Here is a 12,391-nt window from a genome sequence, read left to right on the forward strand (position 1 = left end):
GAGCCACCAGCCAGCACCCTCCGTGGCTGGATCAATGGAAGTGTTTTAGGTACCAGGCAGCCAAAGGGCCGGGGCCTCACGCTCGACCACGCCGGCGCAGAGTTCCAGCCGCTCGGATAAGCTCTGTCACTCACCCGCCGCGCAGCCACCGGTAACGGGGAAATGTCGCCGCCTTGTGGACACGCCGTTGTAAATGAATGGGCTTTCGCACTTAGTGCAATTTTAGCACACTCTCTGACTGGAGCTATGGAAGTATGGAGCTATGGAGCCACCAGCCACCCAGGCTGGAGCTATGGAGCTATGGAGCTCTGGTGCTATGGAGCTATGGAGCTCTGGTGCTATGGAGCTATGGAGCTCTGGTGCTATGGAGCTATGGAGCTCTGGTGCTATGGAGCTATGGAGCTCTGGTGCTATGGAGCTATGGAGCTCTGGTGCTATGGAGCTATGGAGCTCTGGTGCTATGGAGCTATGGAGCTCTGGTGCTATGGAGCTATGGAGCTCTGGTGCTATGGAGCTATGGAGCTCTGGTGCTATGGAGCTATGGAGCTCTGGAGGTATGGAGCTATGGAGGTATGGAGCCACCAGCCAGCACCCTCCGAGGCTGGATCAATGGAAGTGTTTTAGGTACCAGGCAGCCAAAGGGCCGAGGCCTCACGCTCGACCACGCCGGCGCAGAGTTCCAGCCGCTCGGATAAGCTCTGTCACTCACCCGCCGCGCAGCCACCGGTAACGGGGAAATGTCGCCGCCTGGCGGACACGCCGTTGTAAATGAATGGGCTTTCACACTTAGTGCAATTTTCGCCAACTCTCTGACTTAGAGCTATGGAAGTATGGAGCTATGGAGCCACCAGCCACCCAGGCTGGAGCTATGGAGCTCTGGAGGTATGGAGCTCAGGTGCTATGGAAGTATGGAGCTATGGAGCTATGGAAGTATGGAGCTATGGAGCTATGGAGCTCTGGAAGTATGGAGCTATGGAGCTCTGGAGGTATGGAGCTATGGAGCCCTGGAGCCCTGGAGCTATGGAGCTCTGGTGCTATGGAGGTATGGAGCTCTGGAGGTATGGAGCTCTGGAGGTATGGAGCTATGGAGCTATGGAGCCCTGGAGCTATGGAGCTATGGAGCCCTGGAGCTATGGAGCTATGGAGCCCTGGAGCTATGGAGCTATGGAGCTCTGGTGCTATGGAGCTATGGAGCTCTGGTGCTATGGAGCTATGGAGCTCTGGTGCTATGGAGCTATGGAGCTCTGGTGCTATGGAGCTATGGAGCTCTGGAAGTATGGAGCTATGGAGCTCTGGAGGTATGGAGCTATGGAGCCCTGGAGCTATGGAGCCCTGGAGCTATGGAAGTATGGAGCTCTGGTGCTATGGAGCTATGGAGCTCTGGTGCTATGGAGCTATGGAGCTCTGGAGCTATGGAGCTCTGGAGGTATGGAGCTATGGAGCTATGGAGCTCTGGAGGTATGGAGCTATGGAGCTATGGAAGTATGGAGCTCTGGTGCTATGGAGCTATGGAGCTCTGGTGCTATGGAGCTATGGAGCTCTGGTGCTATGGAGCTATGGAGCTATGGAGCTCTGGAAGTATGGAGCTCTGGTGCTATGGAGCTATGGAGCTCTGGTGCTATGGAGCTATGGAGCTCTGGTGCTATGGAGCTATGGAGCTCTGGTGCTATGGAGCTCTGGTGCTATGGAGCTCTGGTGCTATGGAGCTATGGAGCTCTGGTGCTATGGAGCTATGGAGCTCTGGAGGTATGGAGCTCTGGAGGTATGGAGCTCTGGAGGTATGGAGCTTTGGAGCCCTGGAGCTCTGGAGGTATGGAGCTATGGTGCTATGGAGCTCTGAAGCCATGGAGCTCTGGTGCTATGGAGCTCTGGAGCTCTGGAGGTATGGAGCTCTGGAGGTATGGAGCTATGGAGCCCTGGAGCTCTGGAGGTATGGAGCTATGGTGCTATGGAGCTCTGAAGCCATGGAGCTCTGGTGCTATGGAGCTCTGGAGCTCTGGAGGTATGGAGCTCTGGAGGTATGGAGCTATGGAGCCCTGGAGCTCTGGAGGTATGGAGCTATGGTGCTATGGAGCTCTGAAGCCATGGAGCTCTGGTGCTATGGAGCTCTGGAGCTCTGGAGGTATGGAGCTCTGGAGGTATGGAGCTCTGGAGGTATGGAGCTATGGAGCCCTGGAGCTCTGGAGGTATGGAGCTATGGTGCTATGGAGCTCTGAAGCCATGGAGCTCTGGTGCTATGGAGCTCTGGAGGTATGGAGCTCTGGAGGTATGGAGCTCTGGAGGTATGGAGCTATGGAGCCCTGGAGCTCTGGAGGTATGGAGCTATGGTGCTATGGAGCTCTGAAGCCATGGAGCTCTGGTGCTATGGAGCTATGGAGCTCTGGTGCTATGGAGCTATGGAGGTATGGAGCCACCAGCCAGCACCCTCCGTGGCTGGATCAATGGAAGTGTTTTAGGTACCAGGCAGCCAAAGGGCCGAGGCCTCACGCTCGACCACGCCGGCGCAGAGTTCCAGCCGCTCGGATAAGCTCTGTCACTCACCCGCCGCGCAGCCACCGGTAACGGGGAAATGTCGCCGCCTTGTGGACACGCCGTTGTAAATGAATGGGCTTTCGCACTTAGTGCAATTTTCGCCAACTCTCTGACTTAGAGCTATGGAAGTATGGAGCTATGGAGCCACCAGCCACCCAGGCTGGAGCTCTGGAGCTCTGGAGGTATGGAGCTCTGGTGCTATGGAAGTATGGAGCTCTGGTGCTATGGAAGTATGGAGCTATGGAGGTATGGAAGTATGGAGCTATGGAAGTATGGAGCTATGGAGCTCTGGAAGTATGGAGCTATGGAGCTCTGGAGGTATGGAGCCCTGGAGCTATGGAGCCCTGGAGCTATGGAAGTATGGAGCTCTGGTGCTATGGAGCTATGGAGCTCTGGTGCTATGGAGCTATGGAGCTATGGAGCTCTGGAGCTATGGAGCTCTGGAGGTATGGAGCTATGGAGCTATGGAGCTCTGGAGGTATGGAGCTATGGAGCTATGGAAGTATGGAGCTCTGGTGCTATGGAGCTATGGAGCTCTGGTGCTATGGAGCTATGGAGCTCTGGTGCTATGGAGCTATGGAGCTATGGAGCTCTGGAAGTATGGAGCTCTGGTGCTATGGAGCTATGGAGCTCTGGTGCTATGGAGCTATGGAGCTCTGGTGCTATGGAGCTCTGGTGCTATGGAGCTCTGGTGCTATGGAGCTATGGAGCTCTGGTGCTATGGAGCTCTGGAGGTATGGAGCTCTGGAGGTATGGAGCTCTGGAGGTATGGAGCTATGGAGCCCTGGAGCTCTGGAGGTATGGAGCTATGGTGCTATGGAGCTCTGAAGCCATGGAGCTCTGGTGCTATGGAGCTATGGAGCTCTGGTGCTATGGAGCTATGGAGCTATGGAGCTCTGGAAGTATGGAGCTCTGGTGCTATGGAGCTATGGAGCTCTGGTGCTATGGAGCTATGGAGCTCTGGTGCTATGGAGCTATGTGTTAGGGTTTATAAACTATCTTGATCGTATGATTATGTTGGGATGTAGACTAGAATGATGAACTTTGTTTGAACCTTTTACCTTCCCGTGATTCTGAACAGTTGAACCATTCAGTTGTTGAAGCTCTCCAGGTGGTGTGGAGGCGTCCTTGTTTTGCTCCACTAGAATTTATGTCCACGGCCTCGTGGAGAGATAGACTGGGACCCTCCCAAGTGGTTAATCATTTGTTGAGGTGCCCACTACACATGTCAAATGTCACCCCCACCTTGGCTGACTCTCACCCCCACCCTTCTTCTCTCAATAAAGACTCTCTTGCATGACTTCAACGGCAGACTTTGTTCGGACATTGCTGTATCTACAGTACCGAACAGATTCTCCACTTGCAAGTGTTCAAAAGGCATATTGTCTCTCTGTTTGGTTCTTGCAAAATAAGTTAGAGTTAGAACATCCCTAACATTTTGGTGCCGTGACCCGGATCCCACATACCCGTTGCTGACCGACTGAGGACGACGTGCTGCTTTCCGTCGACGGGCCAGCGTCTATTAGGTGGACCTGGTTAAGAAAGTCCTGGGGAGTGAATTCTTCGCTGGGCCAGCATCTTAGGTCTGCCTTCGTCTGACAGCGGCGGATTGACGGGATCCGGCAGTGCAACGAACCAGGGGACAAGTAAGTTAAAGCCCTAACATTGTAAACGCGTAAAAAATTAAAGGTGCACAAGATATACGGCTTTGGTTCGTCCGAGCTATGAAGTTTACGGTTTGGTTTGTCCGAGCTATGAAGTTTACGGTTTGGTTTGTCCAGGCTAAGAAACAGCTGGGGTTTTAGCCCCAGGGGAAGGGACAGGCTAAGAAAGGTCAGAGCTTCTTTTTCTTAATTGAAGAAGGGCGTAGATTCTTCTTTTTGGTCTGTTTTTCCAAGCTGTTTGCATGAAAGTTGTGTGGTTGAGAGTGTGAATGGTAGGATAAATTAAAAAATAAATAAATAAATAAATAAATAAAAATTGGAAAAATCTAAAAATACCAAGTTAAGATGGGAAATAAAAACGGTAAATCTCTAGCTCCTGAAGGAGATGAGAAGTACATGGCGAGTAGATTTCTTAATTGTATGCAATACATGCCAAAGTGGAAGAAAAAGTATGGAGTAGAAGGGAAGTTGAAAGTTGAAGTGTGGAAAATAGTGGTTGATGCTTTGGAGGAGAGTGTGGCTAGGAAGAAAAAAGGACCGAAAAAGGAAAGAAAAGAGGGAGAATTGCAATGTGCTAGAGTGTGGTTGAAAGCTTCACAAGAGAGAAGAGAACAAATTCAAAAGACAAAAAATATAAAGGTGAAAAGTGATGAGGCCGCAAGTATGTTTGTCAGGCCGGAAGACAATGAGGCTACAGTGCCCAGGCGCGCTGTCTCAGCCGCAGCTCAAGCAGAGGAACAAGAAGAGCTTTCCGCTCCTGTGCAAAACTTGTATCCAAGTTTAACAGACCTGCACCCTCCCCCATACAATAGCAAAAAAGGTCAGGGTCACGTAATTAGAAGTCCTGTGCAAACAAGAACTATGACCAATGCTGCTAGATTTTCTCAAACTTTAGACAATATTGATGTGTGCCCAATGATACAGGTGCCAAACCCTATTGTAGGGGAAGGCTACCCTCTACATACATATGTTTTTCGGCCATGGACTTTGGAAGAGGCAAGAAAAGCAGTTGAAGGGGTTACCCCTGTTGCAGAAGACCCAGATAAATGGGCAGAAGACATGGCTGGAATCATACATTCCTATAGACTGAATGGGCATGAGGCAGGAGAAGCTGCAATGTCTTCTTTGGGAAAAGACTGGGCCAAGGTTAGAGGAAATTATACAGGTAGAAATAACCAAGGACCTTTCCCCTATCCTGTTGAGGGAAATCAATTGAGAGGGGAGTATGCAGCACAATGGAATGATCTTGTGCAAAGAGTGCAAAATATATTTCAAAGACGAGCGAATTATGGTCATTTAGCAGGAATAAAACAGAAGCCTGGGGAAGATACTGATGATTTTCGCTTGAGATTTGAAAAAGAATTTAGGGTGCATAGTGGCATCCCATTTAATGATGCAGCTGAGAGTGCTTATCAGCAACAGTTTAAAAATGCACTCCTCACTAGTTTCCGTCCTGATATTGGCAATTGGGTGAGGAAACACATGGTGGAAGTGGACACTGCTAGCGTTACAACAACCATGCAGTGGGCCAGACATGCTGAAAAAGTGATCAAAAAAGGCAAAAGTTCTGATGTATTTCATCTCGACGATGAAGATGAGGACCTAGATGAAGATAAAACAGTCTTCTTCCGAGGCTCCCAACGGGGCAGAGGAAGAGGTCAACAAGGTCGTAGGCCACCATACAATTCAAAACCCCCATCAGATTCTGACAACTGTTGGAACTGTGGGAAACGAGGACACTTTGCGAGAGTGTGTCGATATGCAAAACAAGACCAATCAAAGGGTGGAGGAAGGGGCAGAGGTAAAGCCAAATTCTCAGCATGACTAGATTCCTCCCCTTCGACCTCTTGTGATCCTACAGAGGAAGAAATAGTAGATGTCCATACAGCATGGGACATTTTGAGTACATTAAAAGAAAAACCACATGTTACCTTAAATGTTGGAGGAAGTGATGTAGAGTTTTTGTGTGATACCGGGGCTTGTAAAACCGTAATAAAAACTAAAGTCCCTAATCTAAAGGCCTCCCAAAATACTATTTGGGTGAAATCTGCTGATGGGCAGGTACACAAGGAGAGTATCTCCAACCCAGTTGAAGTAAGGGATGATGAAACTGGAAACATGGCTTCAGTCTCGATTGTCCTATCCCCAAAATGCCCCATAAACCTGCTGGGTCGAGATCTGATGACTAGATTGGGAATTGCAATAATTCCAGTAAAGGATGGCATGCGAGCATGTAGAGTGAGAGATGTTGATTTATACGCTGCACAAGCAGGGGAACAAATTTGCTGTTCGTATGACATCTCTGTTGAACAGAATCCCAAGCTACCAAACAGTTTACTGAGTGAAGCCCGAAAGCAATTGTCACGACCTGAATCAGAAATGTCTTGTAATCAATTACATGTCACCATGAATATTCTCACTGATCCACAAGATGAATATATTGAAAGTTTTCTCAGTGACACAGAAGTAACCTTAACAATCACTGCTCTGTACACTGATCGCAGGTCATTTGCAGCTGCTGCTGTCCTCCTGCCCGCTCCTCAGAAAGACAAATACAAGTTGTCGGCTGTACCCCACATTTCATTGTTTAAACCTCACAGTATAACATGGGCAGATGTGGGTTGCCGAATTAAACTTGCCGAATCTATCACTGATTATGAGGACAAAGGTGATGGGTGGAGCTACAGTACCAGTTGTGACATGTGGAAGCAAACAGTGTGTGAAGTGGCTCATGGAAGGGCATGCGCTTATGCGCTTCCCTGACTAGTTAATGTTTGTTTGACTGAGATGGAGGAGAGGGAATTGGCTGAGCTTCCTGAAGAGCTATGGACAAAGGGCCCATCTGATGTAGGACTTTTAAAGTCCATTCCCCCAGTACAGATCAAACCAAGATCAGAGTGGCGTCCAAGAGTTAAGCAATATCCTTTAAAACAGGAGGCAATGAATGGGATTGCCCCTGTCATAAATGATCTTTTGTCAGGAGGGATTATTAGGAAGTGCTCAGATTCTCCTTGCAACACTCCTATTTTTCCAGTCCGAAAGGCCAACAAGATTGATTGGCGAATGATACAAGATTTACGAGCAGTAAATGAGGCAATACAAACAAGAGCACCTAATGTGCCTGACCCGCACACACTTCTGAACACTTTGAAACCTAACCAGAAGTTTTTTACAGTGATTGATCTTAGCAATGCATTTTTCTCAGTGCCAATCCACCCAGACTCACAGTTTTGGTTTGCGTTTACCTTTAAAGGACAAAGTTATACGTACACCAGATTGCCGCAGGGATTCGCTGATAGTCCAACTATTTTCACTCAAGCTATCATGGCATGTTTGGCTGATTTTCAAATTTCAAACAAAAGCCAACTTCTAGTTTATGTAGATGATCTCTTGATAGCCTCTGAAACTGAAGCTGCTTGCAAAGAAGACTCCTTAGCTTTGTTACACTATCTCTGTAAAGCAGGGAATAAAGTAAGCAAAAATAAACTACAATGGGTCAAACAGGAGGTGAACTATTTAGGTCACACGTTGTCAGCTGCTGGAAGACAGATACAAAAAAACAGAAAACAAATCATTGCAGATGCACCAAAACCTGAGACAAAAAAACAAATGATGTCATTTTTGGGGCTCTGCAATTACTGCAGAGCATGGATCCCACATTATGCAGAAAAGACGCAACCACTGATGAATATTGTGCATGGAGTCCCCATGGCATTGACAGAAAAAATAATATGGACACCAGTAGCGGAGGATGCTTTTGTAGTACTGAAACAGGCTTTGATGGAAACTACAACCCTTATCTTACCAGACTACAATAAAACGTTTGTGCAAACGGTAGACTGCAGGAATGGTTTTATGACCTCAGTGTTGCTGCAGAGTCATGGCAGTAAACTAAGACCAATTGCATTTTATTCAAAAAAATAACAAAAACACAAAAACGAATGTGGGCGACAAAAGGTGCAGTTGTGGATACAGATAATATCCACCGCATCAATGACAAACCTGTTTTACCAAAATCACTTTTTAAGGCAGCAGCAATTGCGACACATGGACCTTGCCACGTGTCGACAGGAGGGATGAGGTCCATCATACATCAACAATTCACTACCTTTGGTTTAGATGCTTACTTAAAAAATTTTTGTAAAGCATGTCCTGTGTGTGTGAAACATAATCCACAAGGAAACATGAGACCTAAGAGAGGCTCCTTTCCAAAACCGTCTTACCCATTCCAAATCATGCACATGGATTTTATTGAACTCACACAAAGTGGACCTCACAAATACTGCCTAGTGATGATTGATGCATTTTCCAAATGGGTTGAAATAGTTCCATCTAAACGAGCAGATGCCTTAACAGTGGCAAAAGCCATTTGCAAAACCGTCATACCGGTTCATGGCATCCCACAGATCATTTACAGTGACAATGGTCCACACTTTGTGAACCAAGTTGTACAAAACATGGCTGTACACCTTGGGATAACGTTAAAAAACCACTGTGCTTGGCACCCATCCAGTGCAGGCCTGGTTGAACGAGCAAACGCTACTATCAAAAGCAGGTTGAAAAAATGCATGGAATCAACAGGCAGAGCCTGGCCAGAGTGCCTAGACTTGGTGAAACTCTATATGAGAATCACCCCCAATTCAGAAGGGCTAACGCCTTTTGAAATTATACATGGGAGACCATATAGACTACCTGTGTTCCCTGCAGATTTGCAAAAAGCAGATGAAGAACACACCTTGGCAGATTACATGATCAGAACACTCAAAATGAAAGATGTGTTAAATGCAAATTTACTGCCGCCTGGTCTTCTCTCCCCACAGGTTGATAACCTCATTAAGCCAGGAGACTGGGTCTACATCAAGGTCATCAAAAGAAAGAACTGGGCCAGCCCGCGGTGGGAGGGACCATTCCAAGTCTTGCTGACTACCCCCACTGCAGTAAAGATTGCTGAACGGCCCAGCTGGATTCACCTCAGCCACTGCAAGTTGCAGAGAGTGCTGGACCCCTCATTCGGAGTGGTGGGGAAGGCCGACTTCAAAGGAGTTTCATCGTTTAGGGTGGAACGTCTCAACGTCGGTGAAGAATTCAGCGATCCCCACTCCGCTAGGCGAGGAGATGTCCCGGTGTCTCTGCCATCCTAGTAGCAACGGAATTCCATATGCCAGGTGGATTCTATGCTGCGCTGTGGTTGGAGTGTGCTATGGTTTGTGGGCTCATCTGAATGGACCAATGGACAGTGTCATTCGTGGAAGAAGATGGTCACATGATGAGAATTTCGAGGACTGGTCATGGGACCCCAGAAACCCATACGAAACCAACGCTTGGTACCGATATGTGAAGTTCAGTGTGAGAGCTCACACACAGGAGGGATGCTATGTGTGTTCCAAACTCCCTCCTTCCTCCACGCAAGTTCACTTGGAGGCGAGAGCAATGAATGTCACTGAAGCAAAATGTATGGCATCCATAGGAGGAATTGGATATCAACACCGTGCTGTCACAGTCAGGGATGCCGACCCTTTCCGCCCTGGACTTGCAGACGGTACCTGTGATCAGCTTTTCTGGACAAATCTCAATGTGACTGTTAAAGGACGAACATTGCCGCAAGTGGCCTACACAGAGAGACCAGCTGGAGTGAACTACACATGTTACATCCAAGGAAACGAGACCCACAAATGCATCAACGACGACTGCTCTCCAGGAGGAAACTGGATGGGAGCTTTGGACATCACCGCTGAGTGTCAGGATAAGAGAGCCATTTCAAGTGGTGAGGGATCTCCCACCGATATGGCTGCGCCATCTAACGGGACCTACTTCATACAGAATGGCTGGTGGCTTTGTGGTCACAAGGTTTATCCGATGCTGCCCGCCAACTGGACAGGAGTGTGTGCTCCAGTGTGGGTGACAGACCACACTTACAGGATAAAACACCATCAGCTGACGACAGCACACAACTCTTCTGGACGTCGACGCAGGGCTGTTGCAACCTTTGACCCTCATGACCCTGTCTGGGGTGCGAACGTGCCAGATGATCATAAAATATGGTCCGTCGGAGACAAAGTTGTTCATGCGCTTTTTCCTTGGATCGGAGTTGGAAAACAAGCACTCTACATCGAGACACTGAACTATCGTTTCCAATCGTTTGTGAATCTCTCGCTGCAGGTCAATGATGGTCAAAACAGAGAGATTGAGGCTATTAGGCTAATGGTCTTACAAAACAGGATGGTTCTGGACTTGATGACTGCAGCGCAAGGTGGTGTGTGCCACATTATTGGGACCTCCTGTTGCACATACATACCAGGGGAAAATGACACGCACATCAACGACGCCATGAATTCACTGAAGAACTTACAGCAGGCCATGTCAAAAGACAAAGTCCCACACCAATGGGATTTCCTTTCATGGCTATTCTCTGGCAACTGGTGGCAACTGCTGTTGAAATTTGTGGCTCCTGTGCTTTTTTGTGCTTGTGTTGATGTGCTTATTTACAACTTGTGTTATCCCGTGTTTGAAGTCTGTTGTATCAAGATTTTTGTCTTCTACCATAGCACAAGTGCAAATACAACATATCAGACATGTCAAATGTGATGACTATGACGGCTGAACAAGCACGAGCAGTTTTTGTCTTGACTGTTGTTATTGATAACATTATGGTCGCCTAAGGCAGAGGGACCGTGTGAGACTTTTCCTGCATTATAACATCTTGCCGCAGGTTTTTCACTCACACACTAAAATTGATCTATGTAGATTGCGTAGATGATGTTTAGCCGAGCATGTTTTACAGAAACTTAATGATTTGACCATCGAAAATGCTTCGCAAGTGATGGGTACAATGATGTGCTGTTTCTGTGTTTTTATGTTATTGTTATTTTTCTTCATTATATTTTCCTACTTATGTTTTATTGATCGGGGTGAGCATAATCATATGATAAACAGGAGGGATATGTTAGGGTTTATAAACTATCTTGATCGTATGATTATGTTGGGATGTAGACTAGAATGATGAACTTTGTTTGAACCTTTTACCTTCCCGTGATTCTGAACAGTTGAACCATTCAGTTGTTGAAGCTCTCCAGGTGGTGTGGAGGCGTCCTTGTTTTGCTCCACTAGAATTTATGTCCACGGCCTCGTGGAGAGATAGACTGGGACCCTCCCAAGTGGTTAATCATTTGTTGAGGTGCCCACTACACATGTCAAATGTCACCCCCACCTTGGCTGACTCTCACCCCCACCCTTCTTCTCTCAATAAAGACTCTCTTGCATGACTTCAACGGCAGACTTTGTTCGGACATTGCTGTATCTACAGTACCGAACAGATTCTCCACTTGCAAGTGTTCAAAAGGCATATTGTCTCTCTGTTTGGTTCTTGCAAAATAAGTTAGAGTTAGAACATCCCTAACACTATGGAGCTCTGGTGCTATGGAGCTCTGGTGCTATGGAGCTCTGGTGCTATGGAGCTATGGAGCTCTGGTGCTATGGAGCTATGGAGCTCTGGAGGTATGGAGCTCTGGAGGTATGGAGCTCTGGAGGTATGGAGCTATGGAGCCCTGGAGCTCTGGAGGTATGGTGCTATGGTGCTATGGAGCTCTGAAGCCATGGAGCTCTGGTGCTATGGAGCTCTGGAGCTCTGGAGGTATGGAGCTCTGGAGGTATGGAGCTATGGAGCCCTGGAGCTCTGGAGGTATGGAGCTATGGTGCTATGGAGCTCTGAAGCCATGGAGCTCTGGTGCTATGGAGCTCTGGAGCTCTGGAGGTATGGAGCTCTGGAGGTATGGAGCTCTGGAGGTATGGAGCTATGGAGCCCTGGAGCTCTGGAGGTATGGAGCTATGGTGCTATGGAGCTCTGAAGCCATGGAGCTCTGGTGCTATGGAGCTCTGGAGGTATGGAGCTCTGGAGGTATGGAGCTCTGGAGGTATGGAGCTATGGAGCCCTGGAGCTCTGGAGGTATGGAGCTATGGTGCTATGGAGCTCTGAAGCCATGGAGCTCTGGTGCTATGGAGCTCTGGTGCTATGGAGCTCTGGAGGTATGGAGCTCTGGAGGTATGGAGCTCTGGAGGTATGGAGCTATGGAGCCCTGGAGCTCTGGAGGTATGGAGCTATGGTGCTATGGAGCTCTGAAGCCATGGAGCTCTGGTGCTATGGAGCTATGGAGCTCTGGTGCTATGGAGCTCTGGAGGTATGGAGCCACCAGCCAGCA

Source organism: Syngnathus leptorhynchus, unplaced genomic scaffold (assembly GCF_054491065.1).
Source record: "Syngnathus leptorhynchus isolate UIUO unplaced genomic scaffold, UIUO_Slep HiC_scaffold_30, whole genome shotgun sequence".
NCBI lineage: Eukaryota > Metazoa > Chordata > Actinopteri > Syngnathiformes > Syngnathidae > Syngnathus > Syngnathus leptorhynchus.